Below are 27,475 nucleotides of genomic sequence, written 5' to 3' on the forward strand. Positions count from 1 at the left end.
AGCCAGAATGCAATAGTTTCTTCTTAAGCAAGAGAGAAAAAAAGCACCTTACCTGAGCAACCTTTGCAGAAGAAAAGTCAGTGCATTCATAGCAGCTATTAAAAGCAGACATGTGATGCAATTAAAAGAATATAATTAGAATGTGTCTGGCAGAACACCTGACTAATAACCTGTGATTTAAATACAGCTATGTCTTCTGGGTGTAACTTGGGAGGATGTTTATGGCATTGCATGAATGTTGCTCTCACAGGTGAATACTTCTCAATGTGACATTCTTTGTCGCAGCTGGTTCTCTGTCAGAAAAACAAGTTCAAAAAAAGCTATGGAGGTGAACTCAAGAACTTGCTATTCTCTTTAGTGTAGAAGAACTGTACACTTTTAAGACCGTATTAAATGGATACTTTAATTTGGCATAAATCTGTGCTCAGGCTGAGAAAGGCAGTCATTATTCTGTCCCCCTTGGGCCAGCTGAAAAACAGATCCTGCTTAAAAAACAACTTTTCACATTCCTAAGTTAGCTCTTCGCATGACTGAACGATTGCTTTTGCCAGCAAGAAGCAGGCATCTGTAATAAGCAATTGTACTAGGAAAATGGGACCATCCTTTTGGTGGTAACATGGGTTTATTAATATGACCATAGTTTCTGAAGTTCTTATGCTGCTTTCCACAGGTAAGGTATTGTTGGTTTTGTTAAGCAAAACATTACAATGATGTTAGCTAGTAGCTGGAGAGAGGTAGTCTTTCTTAAGCATGTGTTCCAGAGTTGTCCAAACTTTCTGCAGTGAGGATTATGGTGTTTTATATAAGTAAAATCCTAATAAATGAAAACATTATATTGAGATTTCACAGTGATGATCAGTAGATGGTGCTGTTTTCCTAAGTGAAAACTTAAGTATTTTCGAAGTATGAAAAATATTGCCTCTTTCAATCTTTTTATCCCACAATAAGATAACATATATTAAAAACAAGATTTTTGACACATTTTACTTTCCAAAAGTCACTCTGGATTTTCACTGTATTTCATAACAGACAGAGAGACTCCAGTTTAACTGTGCCATTTCATTAAACTTGGTGGAATAATCTAATTATGGTATTGAACTTTACCAAGGAGCTTTTCAGAAAGAATGAGATTATTTGTCCAGCCTTTAATTAGCTCTTCACTTTCTATCACAATGTTGGTTTTTTATTTTTTTTTTTCCAAAAAAAAAAGGAAACAAGAAGAAAGGGAAAAAAAAGTATTATCTAGTGTTGTTTTCTTAGCCATTCCTTCCGTTTATTAAAATCATCTGAATGAATGTGGAAAGCAATTGTAGAGTCAGAACATTTTACTACCTGTTCTCCTTACAGTAGCAATATCACAAAGAGGAGTTTTCTCAAAGTGCTCTCAAAGTCCAAAAGTAAATCACCAGCTCCTGTCCTAGAAAGGCTTCTACTGGGAGAGGTTCAGGTGACTTTGCAGAACAAGTCACAGAACCCATGCCTTCACAGGACTGTGATCCTAGATATTTAATTCATTTCTGATGCGAAAAGATCAATAGTTATACCTTTTACTGACCCTGCTTGTATCTCTTTTTAGTTTTCAGTGGAAAAGAAAAACATGCACACATTGCTTACTTGATTACAATTATTTGATATTCACTTTCTCTGATGACTATAATACTCACTGGCACGCAATCAGAGTTTTAATGCTTCCAGATACCAAGTTACCAACAAATTTTGTGCTTGTGCTTCCTGAATTTCCCTTGCTGAATATGACAACCCAGATGCCCTAATCTAGGAAGCAGAACTTCTCGGTGATCTTTGCCAGCTGACCTTCTGCTGCTGTTGGAAGCAGGACTCAAAGCCCCAGAGCCCTGCAGCACAGGGAGGCCAGCCCCACAGAGGCTCAGACCTTCTCTTGGCTTTGGGATTTGGGCTAAGTATTTTAACAGAGCCTAATGAAGATTTTTGCTAGTAAAACACAAATGAGTTCAGATGTCTGTCTCAGGTCCTGATCTTAATTGAAGAAAGGCTTGAATATTTAGTATAACAGCTAATTTTATCACTAGAGTATCTGAGAGAGAAACTGTCCGAGGCAAGGAAAAAGAGAGAAGGAAAAACTTCTCCAAATATAAAAATCAGATACTTCTTAAATCCCACTGCAAGAAATTGTTTTTTTTTTTTTTTCTGTTAGATTATAATGTTTGACTGATAATCTTTATTTTTATCCCATGGGATCTTCAAAAGCAACCTAACTATAAGGACAACCTGACCTCTCTTCTGCAGCTTCCATTGTGTGCCAGGTCCATTGTGACAGCCACCTTTATAGCAGGAAAAACTTACAACAATTTCATAAAAATAATACAAGAAGTCTGAAACATACTTAGTACACAATTTCCCCTGCAATGATTTTTTTTTCTAATCTTTTCAATGGTTCTTCTGCTTAGCCCAATGTAATATTGCAGGGAGTATATAAATGACTGTGATTTCAGACAGCTGAAGTCAAGGATATGATAGGAAACAGATAGGAGGCTCTAGCTTAAACAAGAATATTTCTTCTTTTGGCAAATTGATTGATGGAAGATCAATTCAGTACTCTATACTGGTCTGCAATATGTCATTTGGAACAGGTATTCTAATCCTGTTTTAGTAACTGAATGTTCCCATTTTCATAGACTCAGATGTGAAGAATGAGATCCTTTGCTTCTGCAACATAGCTTTTTATAAGATGGTCTAACAGATCTGTCTCTGTTATGCTTGAGAGCATTGAGGCTACATATGTTGTAAACTCTATGGCTAAGGAAATGCAATAGAACTGCCAAATTATGAAGTATCTTAAAAGCCTAATTCCAAATCTTGAAAAGCATTGGGCATTTAGGGTCAAATTTATAAACAGAATGATGTTATGCCTTGTCTTCTGAAAGGTAACTGAACTAACAAACTGAAGCGATCTGGGTGACTCTAACTTCTTCCTGATACTGTTCCAAGAAGTAGCAAGGCGACTCATACTTTACATGAACAAACATTGTTAGGCAGACTGTCATATATGTGCACTATTAAAATAACATGCCACGTTCTATACATGAAATAATATGTTTTGATGATTCTGAATGAAAAGATTTCAGAATTTTCACACTCAAGGAAACATTTAAAATATTTTTATTTGTTTATTTCAGTTTGAGTGTCTGTTGCTGCTAATATTTAATTTCAGAATGGGAGATGAATGAATGAACTAAGGGATGAATTCCTTTGTGTATTTGATTCTGTGTTTTTGTGGGAGGCTAGATAAAGTTGTCTTAAGAACTTTGTGAAGTGCTATTATATTGTACAATGTATACTGGTTCTTGCAAATGCTTATAGTAATGTTCCCAACCTCTGCAAACTATTGTAGGCCAACACTGTAGTGTATATTTTCTAATTTGTCACAGGAGAAAAAAAATTGGAAGACAAAAGTATCTTGGCTTCACTTAAAACACCTAACATTGGTCTTTTATAGTATGTACAGTCAGATACCCTTAGTAATCTGCATGGCAATTAGATCCTGTATGGTAATTTTTACATATTGGTACTTAGCATATAAGTGGGTATTTGGCCTAGCTTTCTGTCGATTTCATGCTACTGATTTCAGTAGAAGATGTGACCCCCATGATGATAAGTCCTGCTGTTTTCTTCAAACAGTTCCCTTCAGAATTCTGTTTACAAATACTTTTTTGATATTTTATTACATGGAAGCAAAAGTTGTTCCCGAGATACAAAGACTGTGCTTCTTAAGAAACGTTTTAATACGTGGCTAGCCGTTGTGAGTTCTTTTCACATTAATTCATGTCTTGCTACTTAGGTCAAAACAAAGAGGTTCTGGCAACATCCATTTTACAGTGAATATTAATAAACAATGTGATAGTTAATGAGGATGAGGATATCGACTTGAATAACAGGTATTGAATGCATGCTCCTGTTGCCTTAGTAACCATTCGTTCCCCACTGAGGATTTAACTTAACTCAATAGTCAATGTAAATTTAACCCTCAACTATTCAGCTACTTCTTTATATTATAGCAAATAGAAACATTCCTTAGAGCCTGAATAAAAGTACAGGAAGAAATTGTGTCTAATTTGTGCCGTTTTATCAGATCTTTGGCTCAGTTCACTGTTCACTTGTTAAATATCCTAGGGACAGGACACTTTGCTCTATCCTTTTTGTTTAAGAATCCTGCATACAACCCTGTACACTAAAAATCAGTTTTTATCTGAGGCTGAGCTTCTGTGAGAGCTCATGAGTAAACAAATATTTTTCTAAGGCTGTGAAACATTCTAGTAAAAAATAGCAAAAGTGTTCAGCAAAAGCAAAGGTAAGATTCTTCTCCCCTGCCTGTCTCTTACTTACATTGAGTGGCTGACTTACGCATAAAATCAGCTTGCTCATCGTGAAAAAGGATGGCTAAATATAACCCTCTTCCGCTTTTTAGGATCTTCATTCAGTGCAACCTTCAGCAAATACTAGCTATCTATAGAAGAACAGAAGATTACAGATCACAACTGGCAATGAGCAAAGGCAGTCTTAGTGTTAGGGAAGACCCAACAAGAAAGTTATACATGGGTCCCTTTCTCCTTTCTGACATATCTGTATTGCAACGGTGGAACCTGGGATATTTTTCAGTTTATACAATAGTCCTTCCTCTCATTCTCTTCTCAATAACCTCAAGCCAGAAAGAATCATGCCGCATCTGTGAGGCTGCTGGTCCAAGGCTCTTTTTATACTACAGAGCACCTAGTCCCTCAGAGCTGACAGACTAAGACAAGTTAGTGGCTGTTTCTCCATACATATGGTACCCAGGCAATTATCCTTGCGACTTATTCCAAAAGTTTGCTTTTATTATTATAGTTCACATCAGCTGAACAATGAAGAGAATTATGTCAAAGGGTAAAGTAAGAAACAAGCAAAAGAAGTGTTAAGCTGGAGCCTTCTGTACTTCAAAAGTTTTTCATACTACACTGTAAGTCATATTTTAAAGATAAAATGGGATTTGGAGTTAAAATTCTCCCCTCTCACACGTCTTCTTGCACTAGATATCAGGCCAAATCACTGAGAAGTTCCACAGAAGCCAAGTTTACACTACAAATTGTTGCCTGCGTTGCTCAGGAATATGAAGAGGTGTGATCTCTGAGTGACATAGTGGTGCTAGCAGAAATCCCTAGGACAGAAGCAGTTATAGACAGCAAAACTGCACTTCAATGAGTTGCAGGTTGCAGTGGTTGGGTGCATAGTTTAACGGTATGAAGCGCATCTGGTGAAGCTGTGTTCCCAATTAGAGCACTTTGCATTCCTGTATCCCTGCATCAGTGAAGCCTCACTAAGCACACTGACCTGTTATTTAAGTTATATCACATCTGTATCTTTTTTTTCTTATGGAGTCTTGTTTTGGAGTTTCAAGAGTTTCATTTTCCTTCTGTATAAAACATTCAGAAGAGCACAGCTGTGTAGTCCCATATGGCTCTGCTAAATCTGTTGATATGAAGCAACATACAAAACAAGTTCATTTTGAATGGTCTATTGAGTTGATAGCCTGAACTCCAGGCAGAAATGCTTAAGCACAGTCTTCAGAGAGCCTTGAGCTGTCTTTATAGGAACAAGCGTGCTTGCTGAGAAAAACAGTATGCAAGCATGAAATAAAAACTAATGTGACTATTCCAAAGCAGAATTACACAAAGGAAAGAAGTAAGATTGAAAGGGCCTCTTTAATCCTAGTATTCCCCAGTTCTTCAGTGTAAGATGTAATTATTTTGCATTTGGTGTATTATTCGTGATGTGAAAGCTTCAGGAGAAGGTAAGTGATTTCTAGACATCATCCCATTCCATCTCAAATGAAAAGGCTCACAGACATCACAGCAAAAGAAGAAAAAGTGTTATTTGCAGAAACTTTGTTGTTGTTGTTGTTCATAAATTATCTTTGACTCTCATTCCAGTAAAGCATTTCTCTTCCATCATTATCTCCTTTCCCTCTGCCTGAGAACCTTGGACAATTTGCCCTGGCTTTTCTATTCCAATGTTTCTACCTGCTTTATTCCCTGGCATAGGTTATGACCTAAAATAAAATCCCTGAGAGGAGTCTTCGCTGAAAAACCCAGGTTGCAGACTATGCAAAACAAGCCTATTCTTCTCTAGTGCTTGAATATGTTTCTTCAAACGAAGGCAGCAAACTAAATACAGGCAAAGTGCCTTTGCAATGCTTTCTTCCCACAGATGGCAGCAATGGCTGTGATACTTTTGCTCTTTTTGTGGTTCTTCAGTTCTTTCTTCAAGCAGACCCATGTGACATTACTTAAAGAGGATCCCATAGAGTTGCAGTCATGAGCATGACAGTCTGGCAAAGCTCCTCAACACACACTTTAGGATGCAGGCTCAAAAAATTGTTGCAATTAGGGGTCACTTCCCAGTAGCCTATGAATTACTTGGTAAATGGGAGTAAGGAAATTGAATAGTTTCCTTTGGAAAGAGTGCTTATGTGTGGTTTCCTTTACAGTACTAAAGGAAATAGGAACAGTTTAGGGGTGCTATGTCTTATCTCAGCCTCAGGTTTGCACCTCCTCCTTTGCATTGGTATTGTTATTCTTTTGGTGCTGCAGTGAACTTGTTCAGAAACTGAACTGGGCAAAAAGAAATCAAGCTTTCCTTTTAGGGTTAGTTTTCGTTCCCTGAGCTAGGTCATCAGAGGATCAAAAGGGGGAAGCGTGCAGCCAGGAGGAAGACAGAGATGGTGCCACATTATGAAGGTTAAAACTACTGCAGAACTTCACTGTTAGGTACAGTTACTCTTACCTTTAACAGAAAGATCAGTTGCCTCTTGTTTCTTGATTCTTTGATAATGCAAAGGGATAAAGTGAGTGTAGAAACTACCAAATCAGACTGCTGAGTTCCATCACCCCTCTGCCACACAACTGCAAAGTTTAACTGATTACTGGAAATAAAAGGCTTTCCATTTCTTGGAAAATTTGAGTACTGAAGAGAAGCTCCATTTCGTGCATATATTCCCACTCTGTTCTCTTTTCGTACCTTGTGACAAAGAGAAGTTGTGCTGTTGTTAGGTTGTTGGTAATTGCTGGTAATAGAATTTCAAAATGGCTTTGTGTCTACAGACTGCACATCTGTTAGCTGCCAGGTATTATTTGGATTCATTTGTGTTTCAAGAGAGAGAGATGGCAACATTTTAAAAAGGTGCCAGAGAACCATCCAGCAATAAGAGCTTATGATGAGCATGACCATCGTCAGGCCAGGCAGGCATAGAGCTATCCAGGGCCTACCAGAGTGGGAGTGTGAAGAGGTGTCAGTAAATAAGCTCTTACTGGAGAGGGAAAGCTTTTCTTTTTTGTTTTTATTTCCCCTTGTAACTCTGGGCCTCGGAGAAAAATACACTAACAGCATGAAAGTTAGCAATACTGTGAATGTTGCAGAGAAAGCGGTGCTGAAGGGTACAAATGCAGTTGACATGAATGCATTGAAAACTCCCATTACAGATTCTCAAGTTCTTTGGGGCAATGAAACCTTTCTGTGTGCTGTGTGTGAGTGCTGTGACCTGATAAGACTTCTAAATTGTAACACAACGTCAATGGAAAGAAAAGATAACTGCAGTGAAAAGCAGCATGCTGACTAGGAGGTAAAAACATTGCCATTGACAGATACTTTTCTTTTGAAAATAAGCTTCTGACTATAATTTTAACTGACTCATTTTAATGAGAAATAACTGTAAATGATTTTTAGTTTATTTGCATTGAATTTTTTTCATCAGCAGATGTCAATGTACTTTATGCATTGACATGCATGATCAGTACGATTAGCATCATTTTGCAAATGGGGAAACTGAGGCCTGGAGAACTAACAAAATTTGATTCAAGGTCATTCATCTGTCTGATAGTACAACAGCAAACGCAATCCAGAAATCTAGGCATTCAAGGCAACGTTTTCTGCAATATTAGAGCATCTGTCTCAAATAAAGAACATGTGCCTTTGTGAGTATACATATGTACATGTACATACGCACATATATATACAAACACATATATTAGCAGTATTTTAGAGATGTTTGAAAGTATAATTTTATACTGTTCACACAGCTCTCATAATCACCTTCTCAGGAACACACTGAATAGCACAAATTCTCCTTATCAAAAAGGATTCAGAATGATCTTGTCTCTAATCACTTTCACCTTTGTAATACATTAGAAAACACATCTATGCTGCGCCTTCTGTCTCTTTTTTTTCAAGAGACCCTACTGATCTGACATTTATAGATCTGAGCTTGTCTTCCAAATTGCTAGTTTGTTTATAAGCTCCTAAATAACTCTAAATGGGGCTCTGTCAGGATTCTTGTAGCATCTGAAATAGGCTTTTTTTGATAATTGAACATGCAACTTGTATAATTTTTATAATAATATTTGATTATTGACCATCATGTTTTTACAAAATACTTTAAGAGAGCAGAGGACAACACTAGCCTGTGGGTACACTGGCTACTTTTGTAAATGTAACTTATTCTTTCAGTAAATCCATTTAGGTTGAAAGTTAGTTTGCCTAAAATTATCCCAAAAGGAAAACGTAATCTGTTTTTCTTCTCCTTCTTCTTCCTCTTCTTCTTGTTCTTCTTCTTCTCTAAAGGTTCATTTCCATTATCACAGGCCTTGGAAATTAAAGTTGTATTGGCTATTATAAAGACATAATGACTTTGGAAAGTGCTGAATGCAAGTTACTGGGTTACTTTTTTCTTCAAGGCTAACACATCTGTTCAGTCACACAGGAATACATTTAAGTATGAAATGATGGGAGAGAAGGAGGCAGGGATGATGCAATGCGACCAAGTGTTTTGTGCCAGCACTATAAACTTGCTTATTGATTTGGAGACTAACAAATCAGTTTTGTTCTAGTTTTCCTGCTATACTTCTCAGCTACTTAATTTGTTGTCACACTGTTCTGATCCTCTGTTATTTCAACAGGCAGAACTGATTAGAAATTTGCTAGCAGTACTTCCACTTGAAATCACTTTTGGAAGATGATTGTTTAAGATTTTGTTAGGAATGGCAGCATAATGGTTCCATACTACTGTGGAAAGTCAGGTACAGCGTAACTTCTCAGAGACTTTTTTAATTTTTCCTGGGGAGATCACTTTTTGTCTCTGAGGGACTCCTCTAGATGAAATATTACCCCCCCCCCAAAAAAAAATGCACTGAAATGAAATGTTCAGAGGATAAATTTGATCCCAACATCTAATGGGGACAGTGCAAAGATATAACTCAGTTACCAACAGAAACTCATTTTAAAAGCTACCATTGGACTATCAGAGGCAGACTGGGACTTTCAGCCAAGTAAACACCATAGGCTGATGGTGGTATAGGATCTGTGGGTGGAACAGATTTTGCCCTGGCAATCAGAGGCTGACCCACTCAAAGTCATTCAATTTTTTTCCAGTTTGGCATAGTGTTGTCCTTAGGGCTCTGCCTAATCCCTGCTCAGTTCATTACAGTTGCTTGATGGTACTCCCAAGACAAAAACACCTTCTTTCATTTCCTCTCTGAAACAGTCACTTTTGCATTCTCATTGGCTGGCTGGCTACAACCCATTTCAATGGCCTTATTACCAACTAGTGGTCAATGCAAAAGAGTTTTCATCTAAGTGAGATGTAGCCATGCTTCTAATTCAGAAAACCTCTAAAAAAATGACCTAACTTCACTGAAAAAAATGAATGTTTCACCAGCGACATAACAAGACCAGAAATGCAGCTCTCAGCCATGCCATCTTTGCATCTGATTTATCATCTCACCATTTTATCTCTTTGTAACACATTTTATTGTTACTCCCGGGAGTGTGTCCTGGATGTTTCAAAGGCATAAGGGGAGAGACAGAAAACTTGTTAACCATATAAGTAAAATTCTCTTACAAAGAGAGCAGCGCACTAGTCAAGAAAACACTTGAGCAGTGAAAACACCAAGGAGCAGAAATGTTCTCCTTCTCTTTTATACACTGCAAGAGCTGCATTCCTGAGATCTGGAGAGGAAGGCAAGTCTCTGCAGCACCTGGGCACAGCAGAAAATGTTCACAGGCTCCTATATCCTACAGCATTGGCTTTGTGAAAGGAATTCACACAGTGTAAGATATGACATGTTTGAAGTATATATGAAATTTATGAGATGAGATAATTATGATATTCATGAAATTCTTACATTTATGAAAATCTTTTAAAAAAACTTAAAAAAATCTCCCACTATAGTCTATCACATAGTTATTGATTATGAGCTAGAAAACAAATTCCGTAAGTCTCTCATCATGAAAAGAAAAGGAAAAATAGGAATACAATCATGAAGCTTCTTCTCATTTGCCAACAACTCACAATGCCTCCAGTAATTGTAGTAATGCAAAACACATCTCAGTCTCAGGAAAACGGAGAACAGTAATGTATGCTTATTAACCATTTCAATGTGACAGACTGATTCTTTATCGATTTTGCTATAGTCAAAATTATCTTGACGATGCTTCATTTGTGTTTATTACAGACAATCTCAGTATTTGCTGAGGCTCTTGAGTGTCCAGTTGAGTGCATACGTGCTTGCTTATATCCTGCCGATAATGTTTCATCTATAAAACATACATCGCTAGCAAATGGATAAAAGCAACCAGAGCCAAGAGCTTTGACCACACAAGAGTTTTCCTCATTACAACTAAACTAGTTGAATCCCCATAACAATTTCATCCATTACAAGTCTCCCTAGTGCAGGCAGACTCTAACTTTATTTTATCAACTTTTGTTGATCCATTCAGCAGAGAAGCTAGAAAGAGTTTTGCAGTAGTAGCTGTCTTGCACTTTTCATTTAGAGTGTTTATTTTGTTTCATGTTTTTCCTCCAGGTTTTCTCTCAAGACACAGTTAAAAGGCACATTTCAATCAACTGAGTTGATGTTGTCAAGCTCATGCACTGAATTCCCTTGGGAGGAAGAAAGAACAAAACTTTCTATTGAAAAGGGAAAGACAAAGCTTTCCACTCCAATTATGTTAATCAGGAATCTATCTGGAGGATGGGAGTAAAGGACTGGGTAGAATTAATGGAGGAGAAAAAAAAATCAATTATTTATATTTGAATCAAACATTAAAAAAGATCTGACATCTTGGGCTCCAGGGACCTTACTGTCCATAGAAGTATAACTCCAAACACTGCTAAAGAAACTGTACAGCAACATCTCCATTTTCATATATAGAACCAGGAGGCAGCAAATATATTTAAAAAAAAAATCATCAGAATTATACATATATACACATTACACAGTCTTAAAAAATAGGCGTGGAAGGGACCTCAGTTAATCATCAGGATCATGTTGTCATTTCATACCCAAAATATTCCTGACAGATATCTGGAAGACCTTCAGCAATGTGATGCCACAGCCTTTTGGTGCTATCTATTCACTGTCCCTGATAATATCTCTCTGATGCAAAAGCACATACTTTTTTTTACCTGATGCCCTGTCTCAGGTCTACTCAAAAATAGACATTTTCAGAGCAACTAGAAGCTACCGTAGATCATGATATGCAGAAAAAAATCTGGAGTTAGTCCTCTCAGTCACTCTCTCTCTTTTGTATGTAAGATAAAACTAGTCATATATGCCAGCTGATAGCTGCCTCTAAGGCAGGGTGGCCTGAACATATATCTTAGATATTTGTTTCTGCTACATCTAGATACTGTCCATTCAGAAGTGTGTGTGAGAAAGGGAGGAACAAAAAATGAAGTTGAAATAGGAGGAAATCTGGCATCTGTAAGACATTAGTGTGGCCTTGTATTTTCTACATAAGCTCTGCCAATTTTTTTCTGAGTTCTGTGGCAAGGCTGATGACAAGCACTCAGAAGTGGCATGAGAGTAAATATATTGGATTGAGTGTCATAGGGCATGAAGCACTGTTAAATCAGAAAGTAGGTTAAATGCTTTCTTTCCCCTCCTTCACAACAGAGAGGCAGTCATTGCCATGTACCCTGACCCCTAGGAAGAAAGGAATAGAAAGAAGTAGGACTGGACAAGCTCTTAAGTCAGATTTGACAGGATGTATAGGGCTATGGTTGCACTCTGAGCAATTTGTTTTCAAACATATTTTGAAATAGGTAGATTTTTTTTTTAACTCTGATTTCCATTACCTACAGAGCACCCAGTCAAGTAATAGAACATACTTCATATCACACTGATTCCTCCATTTCAGCTGGTACCTAGAGCTTCATAGAAACATGCTGCACAAATACAGACAATCTCCTTTTGAAGCTCAGTTTCATATCATATTGAAAAAATTTCCACTAAAATTAAACAGCTAGCAGCCTCTGGCATGTAAGTTTGATTTTCACAATGAAAGTACTTTCCTAATTTTGTTCTTGAAAATACACCTAACATTTATTTTTAACACAAATTTATTTTCAATGAAAAGCAGTTTAAAATATTTTACTGCGGAATTAAGATAATGATGTGGTAGATTTCTATTGAAAATAAACCTATTTTTATTTTAGATGTTGTAGGCTTTTCAGAGAACTGATCTCTTTTCATAATGAATAAATAATGCTGGAAAAAACCTACCATTTTACAAAACTGAAAATTCAGCCACAACTGCTTTGTAAAATAATTAAGAATTCCATTCCTGGATAGTGTGTAGCAGGAAACAATCACCTCCACTCAGTCTGTTTGCTTGTCTTAGTAGACAGAGAGTGTTAAAAATGACATTGGCTTCTGTGACCACAGAATCCCATGAAGATCCAGTGCACTTCTATACGTAATCTCATCTCAGCAAACACGCCCTGTGGTGAAGACCCATCTCATATCAAAATCACCAGGCAAGTCACAGTACAGCCCTAGCATCATGATAAGGATGCAGGGTTTTGTTCTCTTTGTTTAGGTAAAATTTCCATGAGGGCAAAAGTGTTTTGGTTGCGAGCTCTTTCTGCTTTGCACGGTGGTAGGTTTACCAAGGAAGGGAAGGGATTAAGCCTGCTATGAGCACTGCTCTGTGCAGGATGAAAGCAATAGTTTTCTCTGTGCCCTTGTGCCCACCTTCCTCACTCCTGCCCCCGCTCCTCTACGGGTCAGCTGAAGCTGGCTTTATTACCCAGCAAGATCCATCGTCTGGGATGGTGACGCCAACACAACGGGTAAGACAATAATAGGTAGAATCAGCAGGCTGAAGGGAGGGAGAACGTTCCCCCTCCTCTTTAAAGAGCACCCACAGCTCTCACCTCATCCTTGGCCAGCATGAAAACATCTCTCCTCCTGTTCCAACCTACTTTTAAACATAGTTCATCAGTCAGGGGGAGTTTGGCCTCTTTAAGCGACAGAATGGGTAGAGAAGTGTCTATTACCGAAACAATCTTTCTCACTTGGAGGGTGTAGGATGTGGTCTGAGGCAAGCTGGAGAGGGAAGAGGATTTTAGACAACACACTCACTAGGGTAATATATTTATATATTTATTATTTTAGGCCTTGTTGATAAACAAACATGCTGGCTATATCTGTAAATATTTAAAATGCTTCTGTTGGCGGTCAGCATGGGAAGGGGATCCAAACAAGGATTCTAGGCATTTTCCTAGCTATTCCTTCTGATATGTCAGTTCAGAGCAGTTGGTAACATAGCGACAAGCTGCAGCACTTCATTATCATCACAATCTGCTGCCTTTTTAATATAGTATCTGACATTTCAGTCAGACAGGGCTTTGTTCTTAAGCTGGCGGGGACTTTATGCCTTGCACTCAAGAACATCACTATGCTGGGTGTATGGACCAGACAGGGCACACACTATCTGTGTTTACGGAGATATGTCAAACTGACATTCAGATGAAAGGCAAAAATATATACATACACATGTATAAAGTAAAATTGTGAACAAGAATCAAGCCATCCTTTCGGGGTCTGGCCAAATGATTTCTTAGTTACGCAGTGTCCAAAGAGAGATCATGCAAGTATCTTATTAGAAAGAAGAAAATCCAGAGCTCACCTGAACTTTTGTACCAGAACTAAGGTACCCACTCAGTAAGGCATTACCCAAGCTGTGAGGTGGTAGGGGAGGAAGGTGCTGACACCGAAAAACACAATTTCTGTGTACAGCTACACAGTCCCAGGGCTGTGACTGTGTTAATGAGGGAGGAGGCACAGACAGGAGTGTACTTTCAGGACTGTAGTGTAGGGAAAAAGTGCTTGGGAAAGTCTGACTTAAAGCAAATATCTCCATGCCTGAGTCTTTTCCTTAGGTAAATTAGAAATTTATGATTTCAGGAGCTTGTCCTCTTTGTGTAGCTTGAAGAAGACCACCCAGTTCATTTTTCTATTCCATTTGCTGTGTCTACTTGCCCTTATTGGGAATCAGAAATTAGAAAACTAAATGGAAAAATGGGAAAATGTAAGAACAACTCATTTTTATTTGAATCTTTGCCTCTCAAGATCTCTAAGTTTTATCAAAATTTTAATATCACCAGACCTAGGATGTAGATGTTACTGATATTACGTTTCCAGATGGGTAAACTGAGGCACGAGCTGTTACTAGCCATGTACAGGCTTTCCTACCTTTATTGGGTAGCAGTGTATTTCCCAAGAAGTCTGTGAAATCTTTGGTATTGTGTGAACAAGACTGTTCCACATGCACAAAAGTGACAGGATTTGGATCCAAACAAATAGCCTAATTTTTAGATAAAAAAGGTCTCATTTTGTTGGACTTTGCTTTTCCCCTTTAACACCAATGTCAAGGCTGATGTTTCCTGTTGGAGTCAGCTGAGATTTCAGTCTGGGTTACCAGCATGACTAAGAGAAGAAATCTAGCCTTTCTTATGTTAGATGTTATTCAGCAGGACAAATGCCATTTTAACCCAAGAAGTAGCTGCACAGCTGTACTGAGTTGAATCCTCATTGTTTGGGATGCCTTCTGTGCTATCTAGCTTGAAAGGCTAAGTATGGTTTTGTTAATATTTCAGCAAAAATATCTTAGCAGAAACAAATCTTTGATCAAAGCCTAAAATCACCTTATCCGGTCTAAGCTGACTTAACAGATGAAGTTGAATAAGAGGATAATTTCCAGTACTGCTTTGATTTATCTTGGCTGAAATATTTTCCCTCAATAATTCATGTACTATAAGGTCCATAATCTTTCTTTTATAAAAGCTAGACTATTTACTTTAATGCTAGGTTTAAAATGCCAGCTAGGGCAACTCTAGGGGGTCTGTGAACTGAATTATTGACAATATTTTCCTCCTTTATAAGTCACTTAAACCACAGGCTGACTGTGAGAATAAAAATCTGTAGCCTGTAAGTTACACTGATACATGATTTTTATAGCAATGAAGGAACAAAGGAGGAAGAAAAATCTTATTTTTATCAAGGAGAAGCAAACATGTTAAATAATATTGATCTGATATGTGCATAATTTTCAAAGACAGTGATTTAGGGGAAACTTTCTAAAGGTGCCCCAGCAATTTGGGAGCACATGCCTTAATTTTAAAAAATCTCAAGACATTTGAGTGCATAATTTTCATTGCAAATCAATGGGACTTGGACACCTCAGTCACTCAGGACTTTTGAAAACTATCATCAAATACTCAGGAGCCTGTATTTTCCTCCAAAATTCTTAGCTGAAGTCCAGGATTTTAAAATATATATTAAATATCTTAATACCACTTGTGGGCAAGACTCTTTCAATCTGTCTTTTGAACTGTGAAGTGGGTGTATGTGGGAAATGTATGGCTTTCTGTGTTATACCAAAATACTTTGAATTTATTGGAACTTTGACAACCTGCAAAATTTAGACAATAGAAGTGGTTTGCTGTAAAAAAGAGGTCAGTGACATGCAGCAAAGGGTACCAAGCAGTACTTACGAGATCTCAACCCTGTGCATATGCCTTTACCACTCTGCCTGATCGTCTGTCTTCAAACGAGGTGATAAAATTCCAGACGAGTTAACTGCATGCCATGCTGCAACGCTATGCGGCTAGTGTTACTGGGTTATTTTAGGCATATCTTTGCACAATGCAGGTATATCCTCTAGGTCTGCCAGCACCACTGAGAACTCACACTGAGGCCTCAAGGCAGCCCAGAACACTGAGGCAGAGAGTTAATCCCTTCTCCTTCCTGTTTCCAGTCCTATCCTGTTTCTGGAGCAGAATAGATGACAAATTGGGTTACTGAGACAGGGTACCTGGCTAAGCAATCAGTCATCTCTTAAAAGCCTAAACTGAGGGCTTTGTGAGGTGATGATATATCCCCCCCAAAAATAATACTGTAGTCCAACAAAATATCTGATTACCTATTAAAGAATCACTAGTTTTTAACCACAATTTAAGGAATGATTCTGGTGATTTGTATTGAACTTGTTTTCCCTTCTCTGAGGAATACCTAGTGTTAAAGATATGTAGCTGTGCATATTAACAGCAAGCTGACTGATCACTGATCACCTTAAAGCAATGCTATATAGGTCAAGCCCAAGCAGAACTATGAAGGTTAAGGCTTACTTTTAGTATTGTACAGTAGTGCTCCTGAATTGGTAAACGGTAGGCTTATTGTAGCTGTAATGTCACGCTGATCCGATCACTAAACAGGATCATCATGCATTTTATGGACAAGAGCTAACTTGTTAACTTGGGTTTTCTGTTTGACAGTGAATGGTGGAGTAAAGGGTTATTCAAAAGAGGCAGTTGACCATGTGTTGATAAAGTCATCACACCTCTCATCCAGTGGAGGACAAGCCTATAGACAACACCTGTAGTCTAATGACAGTTGGGGAACAGGCGTTACACCATGAGGATGTGTGTGGGAATCACCCTAATACAGCCTATAGATGTGCTGAACATGCTTCTCATAGCGATCGGGAGTTAGGTGTTTTAGTGTGCTGGTAAAGTCTGCAATCAGTTAGGAAATGGATAGGAGATATGAGATGGAAGGCAACAAGAAGCCATTGTATTTATAGCTCTTGGTCACTGGAGCTGCAAGACAGCTTGAGTCGGCTGTGTAAAAACACTGTTTTTTCTATTCATTAGGAAAAACAATATAAAGGAACTTAGTTGACAAATAGCACTGCAGGATATGAAACAAACACTCTGTGCTTAAGAAATTGAGCAACTTCAGTGATAAAGCTTTTTTCCCATAAATTTGGCTTCTTCGTTATGAGGTGAAGGGGATTCTTCACTATTATTACTGAACAGATTGTGCGATACTTTGTTGAGACACTCTGGTCTTTGCCTCTCATTTTGTAACAGCAATTTCCCTGTCAGTAAGTGTTTGCTGAAGAGGTCTGTATCTAAAAATAGTGTTCCTAATGGGGGAAAAGGATGGGGTCTGAATGAGGGATTTGTTTTAATGCATTATATTGATGTCTCAGCCAAAGACAGGTTTCTGACAGCACTTCCTCTCCTTCAGTTCTGTAAAACATTACTTCCATTATATTAACAATGACTGAAAAAAATAATTACATTCACTTTTTCTGAGGCAGCAGTTTCTCCTTCTGAAGTCCTTATAACAAATCACTATTCTCTCTTCTTCTCCCAAACCAATTTGTTCATAATCACTACCTTTGAAAAAGAGCATGTTTGAAGATTCTCTTCTATTTTAAATTTCTAGGCCAGGTCTTTAAAACAGGGAGGCAAAACAACTGAGTACACCAGCTCACAAGTTCTGCTGCTTTTTTAGAAGAAATAAGTCACTAAAATGACAGAATAGACCAATGGTTCATGGAGTCTGGAAACTTCCTTGACAATTGCTTTTACTGAGTGATAAAAAAACAACCAGAAATTTTCCATCAGGAATCTGTCTAATTGTACATTATACTATCTCATAAAGAAAGAGCTGCTGTCTAACTCCAAGTACTGATAATTTGTATTCTGTAGAGGAAAAGAAAAAAGATCTGTGTATCTCATAATTCCTTATCTGAGAAAATACAGCCTGTCAGTTAAAGCAAAGGAAAATGCTGTAGGTCATTTCAGGTCTATTGCTGAGTCTATCATTGATTCACAGCACAACGTTGAACAAGGCACTTGATCCCTTTGCTGTCCAGTTTATATAACTATTTAAAAGATATAATGATTTCTGCCTCACAAGGATTTTTTAAGCCTTACTGTTTATAAGATATCAGTATAGGACTGACCACTGAGGGATCTCAAAATATCATCCTAGGAGTACTAGAGAGCTTAGTGCTTAGGAGAAACTTAAGCAATTAACTCCATAGGCTTGGTTCCAAGTGCCTAAATCCCCAAATTTCAATTTATCAAACAGTACTGAGTAGTCCCATGCCATAGTTGCACATAAAATATATAAATATAAATGCAAATGCAAATGTAAATGCAAATACAAATACAAAGCAAACTCCCTTGTTTGGTGTTCCAAGCTAAATCCAAGCCAATGGATAAAAATAAATACTCTCCTTTCAGGGTAAAGGAACAATCAACCATTTGGGTAGGCAAAGAGAGGTGCAGTTCCATCCTAAAGGGAGGTGCTGTGCAACCATCCCACGTGACTGAAGACAGCACACGCCAGAGCAGCTGTCATAAATGGGCCTGGGGACCCAAAACTCATCCAGTCCTGTGTAAATTTGCATTTGGTCGTTCAGCTGGTGCAGTAGAGACCACTGGCAGAAGCACTGGGAAGCATAAGGCTGAGCAGAAGGTGAACAATATGGATGAGGAGGTCTTTGGGACTGGCAGCCCAAACCGGCACTGGAATATTAATGGATTGTGAAAGGCTGTGAGCATGTTTGTGCATGGCAAAAATATGAGTAGCAAGTGTTAACGTCACTTTGAGAGAAAGCCAAAGTAGGGTTTTCTTTCTAAACAAAAATATTCTATTTGTTTCCAGGAAGATTGAATTTAGGGCATATTGTAGGCAATATATAATAAACTTACTTTAACCAGTTCATCCTTCTGTCGGTGGTATCACCTTAAAGTTTAAAAGCTGTGTAGCTGTAACTTGATACAAGTTAATACAAGAGTTTCTTGCCCTTCCTGGAAAGATTTATTTTAAAAATTTTCCGTTGGACAAAGATTATGCTAATATTTGTATGAATAAGAAACTGAGCATTTCTCCTTTTTTCCCTTTGCAGTTCAGGAACTTAACGATGAATTAAGTCTTCTGAATAAAATGAAGCACATTGCATTATATTGACAGTACTCTGAAGAATAAATACCAGATTGTCTTGAAAATCTTGGCTTTTTAAAAAGTGCATAGCTTACAAGCACTTCAATTCACATTGTCTTAATGTTCAGGTCTTTTCTTAAAAGGTACCCACTACAAGGGTTCACAGATCAGTTTCCAAATGGAATGAATCCATGGAACAGTTATGATGTTTGTTAGGATCACCACTGAGACCACCACTGTTTACTCTTACAGCTCTCACTGAGAGAACTCAGGGCAGAGGAACTGTTCAGGTATTTAGCAGGAGAAAAACAACAATTATACTCACACGCTGGAAACTTGTAATGCACAAAACAACTAGATGCAATGCAGCATTTACCTTGACTTTTCCAAAGAAGTCATCCCATGCTCGAGCTCTTGTATAACATTCCAGAATACTGGAAAATGGCTGAAACCAAAAGGCTAGACCCTATCTGTTACCGCATCTCTTAGGGTTCCTTTGTAAACCTGTGGCCTTTTTTTTTCTATATGTTTGTCTTTTTTTTTTTTTAAGCTAACCCTCTTGTTATATCATTGTTAGTATTTTATGCTAATGTTTACGTTCTACAAAATAAACTCATTTCAATATAAGTTTAATTCTGCTCTGTTAGAATGATAATTTATGTTTCCATTTTGTCTGACAGTCATCTAGCCTTGCAACATCTCTTGTGTTTATTCCCTTCAGATTTCTAAATGTGCTCTTTATCATTTTCTTCCAAAAGGATCTAAATCTAATTTTGCTTGCATTTTATTAGAAATTCCTCATGCTCTGTATAACATGGTTCACCTTTGGTACTTCTCCTTCTAATGGATAAAGCTGCTAGAAGTACCTTTCCTCCAGCACATTCTCTCTTTCTTTCTTCTTTTTTTTAATTCGGGTTCAACAATATCTGTTTACAAGGTCGCTGCATTTCCAGTGGCAAATTAATAGTTCTGAGTCTTCAGAAGTCCACTATTTGTTTAGGATTTAGGGTAGCCAACCACTGTGAGTGTGGATAGAGATTTAAGAACTAAGTTTATATTAATATGTTAACAAAAGGACCAGTATTAGTCAAGATAAGGACACACGGAGAAGAAATGCATTTAAAATGCTATAAATTTTGCATGTGTATAAAACATTTGTATAAAACATTGCAACTTTATAACACAAGTTATCCCTAGGTAAAATCTCCTTGCTTAAATTACATGACTGGATCCATGTAGAAAAGCAAACAGTTGTACTCTTTCCCATACAGAGGCAGCTGGATGTCTCCCATACAGAAGCAAAGAAGGACGCTTCTTTGCCTGCCAAAAGAAAATGTGTCAGTGTAATCAGAATGCAACAGGTCTCCTTCAAAGGATCCAAATCTGTCAACATATCCAATCAACTGCAGCTCAGTTTGCAAAACTCTTTCGGATATTCCTTTTAGTAAAAGAGAGCTATTTGAAAATGGATTTGTCAGATTTTGTAGGAAGGGTCAGAGCACAGCAGCGTTACCAGAAGCATGGCTGGTGATCTTGCCATTCTCCCTCTCATCCTAGCTGCAACTTTCTGATCAGGTTGGGTCCCAGAATTAAGCTTAGGCAGAGTCAGCACAAAATTTCTCCCTGAGCTCTTTAGCCATATTAACCCTATCTTAGTTCTTTCCTTCACTAAATTTCCTATGAGGGTTTCCTCTTGCTTATCTTGGAAATATAAAGATTACTTCTCCTGAAGGAAATCCACATTTCACCTTTTTTCCTGTACAGCATTGTACTCAAGCAGAGATGGGCCTAGAGAAAACTCTTTTTCACTGTATTTGATTTCTGAACTGCATGTAGTGACTAAAGTGACACGATTGCTTTCACATATGTACTTGTCACAGGGATGATACTATTTTAGCGACTGTATAGCCCATTTTGCTCCTGAACATTCTCTTTTGGTATCATTCAGTTTGTTATCATAAATGGGATGGGAAAGGAGGAACCAGCTCTCCAGAGAAGAGAACATTTGTTACTCTCTGAAAGTAATAACAAAAAAAGACTCCTTAAGAATGCATCCTCTATAGTATAGACTATGTAGAGTATCTCTTAGAAAGTCCAGATGCTCTAATACAAACTTCTTATTTGGTCATCCTCCCATGTGAGAGCTGTCAAAAGGAGAAACTATATGGCAAAATGCAGAATTGTGTATGACAACTTGCAATGACTGGTGAGGAATGTCTTGGCTTCCTTAGCTATTGTGCTATTTCTAAGCCAAAGCAGCAGCTTTATACATGACAGCCATCCTCGACCATTTTCCTTGACGTGTCTAAGATAATGGGATATTCGTTAGCTGGTAGAATATTTGGTCAAGTTAACAGTGAGATCTGTATTTTTCAGTGATTACAGAACAGCCATCAGTCTCTGCAGGTGGCATTTCCAGTCTTCATCATAGGTGGCTTGTATCATCTAAGTAGGCAGCTTTGTATTGAGTGTAAGTCTCAGGAGGTGATCCATCAGCCTCTGAAATGTGGCCATGACCTCATAGGGTGTGATTTGCATCAACCTGAGATAATGAGTATATGGAGATGGAAATCCAGTTCTTTGTTGCACAGACTGTTTGTATGCATCTGTTCAGCAAATTGTGTTGAAGAAACAGTGAAGTGATCTGTGAATTTCTGAGAGCACGTGTTTGAAGAGTTCTGCATAATTTTTGGGAAAAAATGCATGTGGTTATTTTCTGACTTTGAAATGGGGAATACCCAACGCAAATAAAGTGTACATATGTATTCACCAAGTGATCTAAAATATTAAGTGATTTACTTTCTATCCATTTATGCTGCTTCCAAAAACAAAGCGAGATAGATGGAAAAATGCCTCTTTGAAATGTGATTAGTATAGCAGATTCCAGAGGTTTATCATGGTGTATTGGTTTGGTTAGTTGCACAGGTTGTGGTGGCAGAAGACAAAGCAGAAATGGCACTGTGGACAATTGCACAGTTTAAAGCCTGTTGTCTCTAATGGATTTTCACTCCCTATCACTGTGACTGTGAAAGCTATTATCATTCAATTGATGTAAGGCACAAAAGCCTACCTCACTGAAGCAAAGAGTAGCATCATTTGCGTAAGCTGCAGTAGAACTTCATTAGATCAAGCCAGAGTCTTTATTCCTGAGCATAGATTTCTTGGTTTTGTGACAGAGAGAGCAAGCAGTAGTTTGTCAGGAAGGTTACAGGGTCATTTGGGGTCTTTTTAAGAACCATTTTTTCCTCTAGGGAGGATCAAGATGGAATGCTTGATTAAAATGAAGGAGATAGATCTACTGTAGAATAAAATTCCTAGAATACAAAGGAACTCACCAGAGACATGGAAGATCTAGTTTCAAATCTCCAGGCAAGTCTCTCTTATCTTTTGCAAACATTATATTCTAGTCACTATGCTTTCTTGCTTGTTTGTTTACCATGGAATCATTATAAAGATCTTTGTTTTATCCTCCTGCATTGTAGGGGATACTTCTGTAATTACCAAAGTTTCTCAGATTAGGATAACAATTTTCCACATACAGCTAAGTATGAACATATTTTATAACTTGAGTAATATGCTTGCAAAATGTTTTCAAAAATATGAAGCACTATTTGGCATTTTGTTGAATATGGATTATATGACATTGACAGTTGTGAAGAGTAATGTCATCCAGCCCTGGAGGTGTAAGATAGGATTAACTCCTCACTTAACTATGGCCTCTGGTCCTCGTATTTGTGGATGAGCATGATTAAGAAAGGTAAGAGCAGTGGAACTGTAAAGGAGAAGATTCAGCAATAGAGGTAAGTTGAAAAGATCATGACTGTATTGGACAGGAGCCATGTAGTGTCCACTGTGATAGGTCTGAGAAGTGATGAGGAACCTCTGTTTTCCCCATAGGCAGGTCTGTTCTTTCTGATGCCACTGTGTCCAGCTGAGGTATTTTTTGGCAGTGACTTCCTTTGCCAGTAAAAAATGTGTCAGTTTGATGGAGAGCTTTCTAGGCTCTCTTTAAGGATTCAATTGTAATGCACGAGTTTTAGAAAGTGACATTTTAGGCAAATGTCACTCAGCCGCTCATATTTCATGCAGTATTTAGTATCTCTACTCAAAGGTTAAACCTCCTGTTTAAAATAAACTATTTCCAAACGTGTTGCAGTGCTGGGAATTGTGTGGAGTTGCACTCTTTCAGAGGTGACAGCTGACTCCTGGAGAAACTACTTTTGCCTCAAAAAAACACAGTCTCTCAACCTCCCTACCTTTTCAATGAAAAGATTTCTTCCTAGAAGACAGAGTACTCCCCTTGCTGTACTGCTGCACAACAGTTCCTACTGATGGGTACTTCGAAGAAAAAGTAAGTATTTATGTTCCCTTTATTGTCTAAATGAGGAAAACAGAAAAGAATAGAAACTGTCTTGTGGAACATAGATTGGCAATGATGCAGGTCTGCACAATAAATCGTCTTCCTTGACAAGAAACTTGAAAAAGATGTAAAAACTCTTTATGGGATTTTTCCAAATGCACCAACAGCAAGAGAGTCAGTCAGGATAGAAAATATTTAATGTGTAAAAGGAAAAACAAAGGAGTAACAGAAAGTTAAATTTTGTTGTTATGCACAGGTCTTCACAGTTGAGAAGTTTCCCACATTCGCAAGACAAGGCTGAAAACAGTTTACAGAGTGAAAGATCAGCAGAAGAGATATTTAGAACAAACTTATAAAATTACTAATAACTGCTAAAATTACTTACTAAAGCATATCTAACTTTTAATATCAGGCTTTGTACCAGAAGACAGAGAATGCTAGGCCAATTTTTAAGAGGCCTTTCAGATAAGTACACCTCAGTACATCTGATTTCTCTAAGTAGAAATTATAACAGAATAGAGTTTCCTATGTATAAATATAAAACATTGGGGAAGAATCAGCATGGCTTTCATAGAAGTCATGCCTATTAGAGACTTTCAAACATTCAAAAAGCAAGGGAATAAAAGGGATCTGGTAAATATTCCATTATTTGATTTTCAAAAAGTTATTGAAAAGATTCCTCATCCAATTTTTCTGTTGTAAAATGAGACTAACAAGAATGAAAATCCATTTTTTCACAATGGGAAAAGGTTTACCAGTGATATTTTTACTGAAGAATCTTTTCCTGGAACCTATGCTATTCTACATATTTATAAATGACCTGAAAGAAGGGGAAATTGGTGAAGTGATAAAATTTACTTGTTGACACAAAATTATCCATAATAATAAAAGTTAAAGCTGTTTAGAGTTTTTCAGAATAACCTATGACACTAAATTACAGAGATATAAAAAGGAAAATTAAATTCAATGTCGACGAATGCAAAGCAATGTACCCGGACATAGAAAAACAAATATATAAATGCACATACTGCTATAAGCTCAGAAAAATAAAATTTGGTGTGCCCAAACAGAAAGCTCAGAACTATTAGAAAAAGTAGAAACTATCACAATGCCACTGAATAAGAGAAGAAAAGAAAATTGAATCACAGAAGAATCTTTCTATTTTTGCTTTGCTGCTATGTTTTTCATTATGTTTTCCAGCTGCATTAGAAATGCTGGCCCTGGCTCTCATGCTTATCCCTCCCTTCCCTGAGTCTTTCTATACTCTCCTTTTGGGAACTGATTTCTGAGGAGGCTATGGGAATTTTGTAGTGTATCTGCCCCCTTTCCAGGTAGGGACAGTAATTCAGGACAGCCTTCCTGTGTTTCCCATGCAAGCCATGGGGGAATCTCAGTCCTCTCTTGCTGCTGTATAACAGTGTGAAAGAGGTCTTAATGAAGAGCTGGAAAGATCTTGCTAATAGCTGGACACTTCTTGTTTACCACAGCAAAACACTATAAAATATGTGCTCTGGAATACATTTTTTCCCCACACAATAGAACAAAGAAGATTTTTATTTTTAACGGTACATTAGGGAGAAAGTGACAATTGGTATTGACGAGTAGTTTTGCACTGCCATGACCTAGGAATTGTGCAGGAATAAAAGCTTATTTCTCAGCTAAGCAGCTCTGCGTTATTTATGAAAACAATTTGCTGGACAGGTAACTGGAGCACCTCTTCTGAAAAATTTGAATGAAATGAAACCAAGAAAACCTCAGTTTCACAACCTGAGACATTTGGAAGCTTACAAGGATACTGAAGGCTTTCAGTAACACACCCCAAATCTCATTTGTCTTTTCCACCTTTGTGTCCTTGATCCTATCTTGCTTCAGCTACTAATAATTAAACCTGTCAGTCAGGCAAATATCTTGACATGTTCTAAGTGAGAAAAAAGGTATCAGACTTCGTGCTGAGGTGTTGCTAATGTTGGAACTGTTGGCAACAAGTTCAAGCAGTGAATTTATGACAAGGAGACTATTGAACTACTGAACTATTAAGGGGACTGGCTAGTTGACAGGACTGGTTAGAGCTGCAAGCAGCCTTTTACATTATTAGTTTGAATTATTGTCAATAAAGCATTACTGTTGTTGGCACTAACTAAAATTTTTGCTGAGGATCTTGAGGACTGCATCAGAAAGAAAATGAACTTTAAAAGTATGGGGGCAGAGGAGATGAGGTAGGGAAAAAATGCTTGAAGAAGCTTGTCTTGCTCTTTTCCGTGACTTGTCTTCTGTGCATGACAGCCTTCACTGGTTTCATTCTGGCATCTTTTCATTAGTGCTAAATTTGCTTTCTAAAATCAGGCAGAAGCAGAAACGTTGTCTTTGATTAGAGTAATTTTAAGGCTGAGCTCATTCTTAAGTACCTTGTTGAATCAGTGCCCAAATTTCCAACTCCTATTCTTGGCCTTCAAAAAAATGCAGAACTGCACTGTTAACTTGATAAACTGAACAGAGCTCCCAAGGAAGTGTGTGTTTCTAGACTTGAATTTTCCCTTTTTCTCCTAAAAAAAAAAAAAAAAAAAAAAAAAAAAAAGAATAAGCAATTGCATGTTATAAATCTATCTAGATTACTTTTATTTCTTCTAAACAGTTGAATAGATTTTAAGCCATAAGCATTATCTATTCTGACTTCCCATTTCATCTGACTCACTGAATTTCATCCAGTCCTTTCTATTTTGAACCTAATAGCCTGTAAATGAACTAGAACTTTTCTCCTGGGTAGATATGCAATCAAGGAAAACATTGATTTTAAATGTACAATGTATTGTTTTCAAAAAGTGTTTTCTCTGTATATCTCTGATTAAATATCTGACAACAAAGCATCTTAAAACAATCTCAGGGTATACATCATCTGCAGAAAGAAAATTCTACAGAATACTCGTCTGACTATGAATGAGTGATGCAGAATATTATATAAGTGAAATAACTCCATCCTTGTATTCTTGTTTTCCTTCAAATCTCTAGAGTCATTTCTAAGGAAGACAATTCCTTAGGTTTACCTTATCTCTCATATCTTAAATCTCGTAATTACATCATCATATCTTATTTGCAACTGAAAAGAGAATGTTGTTGTGTTACTGTCTTTAAGTTCATGAAACGAACAGTTTGAATTTCTTTCTTGACAGGGAAAAGTTTATCTTGTAAGTCCCTTTTCAATGGAATTGTATTTGTAGAGGGACAGAAGGGTGCAAATCCAGAATGAAAATAAATTAAATTCCCCCAAAATTTCTAAAAGGCTCCCACTTTAAAATGGTTATGTTAAAGTGTGTAAGATTTACATGGCAGGAATCATGCAAACAAAGCAATCTCTGCAGGACCTGATTGTTGGCTATCACTAAGAAGCACACTGTACCTGTCAGGGGGACTTCATAAAGCTGCTCTGTTCCTAGGATGCTGTCTGGGAGGTTAGGTCACCCTGACCACTAACAGACCTAATGCACTGGAAATACTTCTGGGCATCAGCTGAGCACAAAGACACTCCCTGAATTCTAGTCACACACTAGACTTTGGCAGGAAAGTTACGCTAAAAATGGAATTGCTATGCCCTCTCCATACTGCTATAGGCTTCTTAAGAGCAAGGTCATTTTTTTCATGCAGCGTGTGCCTGTCACTGGAACTAAATTTTATTCATTGCATGGGTCACAGTGACCATATTAAACCCAAGAATCCACCCTGTAACATGCCATTTTTTGCAAGTTGGATAACCCCAGTAGAGTTACACTGCTCAGTATTCTTTTATTGCGGAGTTCACCAAGACGCGTTCGCTGTACTGTCCTGCTGAACCACATTTCAGAGGTTTCATGGTAGTTTGAAGACAGCAGTTGAAAGACTCCTGGGCATGGGGGCACACAGAAGATGAAAGTGGTGCTGAGGGGAGCTGTAAGACCTGTTATCAGAGGTCAATGTATCATAACCAGGCCTGGAGTATCAGAAGTGTTAAAAAAAGAAGATGTAAGTGCATTGTTTATGGTGTGAAAGCCTG

At 37.7% G+C, this 27,475-nt stretch overlaps 1 long non-coding RNA gene across 1 annotated transcript; it reads right to left on the reverse strand.

Annotated features, from left to right (window-relative positions):
- Positions 1–23,625: 23,625 nt before the first annotated feature.
- LOC134137274 (uncharacterized) lies at positions 23,626–26,918 on the reverse strand. The gene is made up of 3 exons (XR_009957654.1): positions 26,846–26,918; positions 25,857–25,994; positions 23,626–23,748 (listed from the first exon to the last, which is right to left on the reverse strand). It is a non-coding gene; the product is annotated as an uncharacterized LOC134137274 (long non-coding RNA).
- Between the last annotated feature and the right edge of the window lie 557 nt (positions 26,919–27,475).

The sequence above is a fragment of the Rhea pennata genome, chromosome 1 (genome assembly GCF_028389875.1).
Source record: "Rhea pennata isolate bPtePen1 chromosome 1, bPtePen1.pri, whole genome shotgun sequence".
In the NCBI taxonomy this organism is placed as follows: Eukaryota; Metazoa; Chordata; class Aves; order Rheiformes; family Rheidae; genus Rhea; species Rhea pennata.